Source organism: Myotis brandtii, unplaced genomic scaffold (assembly GCF_000412655.1).
Source record: "Myotis brandtii unplaced genomic scaffold, ASM41265v1 scaffold79, whole genome shotgun sequence".
NCBI classification, from domain to species: domain Eukaryota; kingdom Metazoa; phylum Chordata; class Mammalia; order Chiroptera; family Vespertilionidae; genus Myotis; species Myotis brandtii.
The window spans coordinates 2,509,379-2,511,552 of NW_005371173.1; positions in this window are offsets into that span (position 1 = coordinate 2,509,379).

A 2,174-nucleotide genomic window follows, 5' to 3' on the forward strand; every position below is an offset into this window, starting at 1 on the left:
GGGCAACAGGAGTGGACAGTGAGGGGTAGAAGGGCAATTTCCTTCTCCATGAACACTGCTGTCTCTCCATAGCAGTAATCCCAGTTCCATCCATAAATCCCAGGGAAGGTCTCTGATTGGCCTTGCTCAGATCCAGCACCACCCTTTGAGCCAATCACTACAGTAAGAGGGATGCAGTTCTAAGACTGGCTGGGAGCTGAATCACTTATCCACTCCTGATGTGTGTGTGTGTGTGTGTGTGTGTGTGTGTGACATTTTTTACCAAAATAAGGAAATGAGAAAGGAAGCTCACAGGCTACTTTGAACTACAACAAGGACAAGGCTGCCTGGAATGTACTAAGAACCCACATGGTCTCCAAAATTCTCCAGGAGTCTAGAATCTAGATTGGGAGACAAGACACAAAAATAACCAGAACGCAACAGCATGCAGTGACTCCAAGAATGGATAAGAATAGCTGGAACTCCCCACCGACCTCATAAGCTTGTCTCTTGGGTAAAAATTAGACACATAATGTGAAAGGGCTTTGAAAAGACAGCAGTAACAAAGCTCTTTAAGATCACCTGGCACATTCACACCCACCCTGGGGACAAAGCACGGGCTCTGGAGTCAGACTGCCTCAGCAGAGTGGCATAGGGTACGTGCTTCGTACACGTAAGGTATTATTATTATTTTTGCATATTGTTACCTGAGGCATGTATAGGGTAAACATGGCAAGGCTAGTATTCTCTCTCTATAATGAGGACACTGAGAAGTAAAGGACGTGTCTGCTAGTAATTAGTTCTGCTGGTGATGGCAGAGTTCGGGAAGGACCAGAACTCTATTTCCAGGATTTGCATTCCAAAAGGGTCAGGCCTCAGAGAGGCCTGTGGAGTGCCAGGTGGAGGTGTGGAGACAGCAGTGTTCATGGAGATGTGGGCATGTCCTGTGGGGTCAGCCAGTGCCTTGCAGATGGGTAAGACCTCTGCAGGGCTCCATTCCTGCTGGGGACTTAGAACACTGTGGGGGTGGGAAGTGAGTGGGGCTTAGCACCCCAAGCCTTCCTCCACCATCTGACACCCATGCCCCCTCCTCAGGTACCTGGCCCCCACCCCCGAGCTTCTCTTCCGTGCGCTTGTTTACCGGACCCATGCATTCTCCTCTATAAATACCAGCTCTGGTATTTCGGGTTGGCAGCTGTTGCTGTCAGGGAGATGGCTGGGTTGACATGCGGCTCGTGACAAAACACAAACCCCTGGTGTGTGTGGGCATGGGTGATGTGGGTAGGCCCTACCCGGGAGTGGGTTGAGTCAGGGGTGGAGTGGACACAAAGGGGCAGAAGCCAGGTGAAGTTGGTGGTGTGGGGGTGAGAGTGTCCCTAGCCATTGGAAACTGAAAGCACACCAGACCATTCTGGGAAATCACCCTGTTGTTTATAAACTTGAGGCCATGTCCTCATCAGTAGGTGGGGAGGAAAAGGCCTATACTAGTCTAGGAGGAAACTGAGGCTCAGAGCTAGAGCCCAGGTGCCCATGGACAGCTCTGGCCATGATTGCTCTCTGGCCCTAGGGCGTGCTCACACTCTCAGGCCTGCCTAGAGACCCTCCTCCTCTAGGTCTGGCTGAGCTCCCCCTCCCCCCAAACCTCTGCCACTTCCAGAGAATCTGGAAAAATGGTGACTTGGAGCCTTTCTTGGGAACAGGCCTTGTTCCTTCAGGAAATGACCCAAAGTCTCACCTTGGAGACTTCAAAAATGAGACCCTCAGACTAAACGGAAGCCTCTCCCAGGCTCTCTCCCCTGACTACCGCCAGTATGAGGCCGGCACCCAAAGGCTGAGGGGGCCTGCCTGGGGGTTCCGGCGTGCTCGCTGCCCTGCTGAAGCTGTTGGCAGGCCGGCCACTCTTCTGCCCTCCTAGGTGGATCAGCCTCTCTCACACCCCTTACGAGCCCCCCACAGGCCTCTTGCTGGGAAGCTGGGCTCCCCGCCCCCTCGCCAGTGGCCGCCCTTTCCTGGCAGGACAGCCGGATCCTGCAGCTGTCAGGGGAGGGGTGGCGGGGGCTGATGTCAGGAGGGATACAAATAGTGCCGGCTGCTGGGGGCCCGGTGTCCCCTGTCGAATCCACTCTCCAGCCGGCCGCCTGCCCGCCGCCTTCTCTTCGCCTCCCAGCCTCGCCCGCGCCGCCACGATGAGCCAG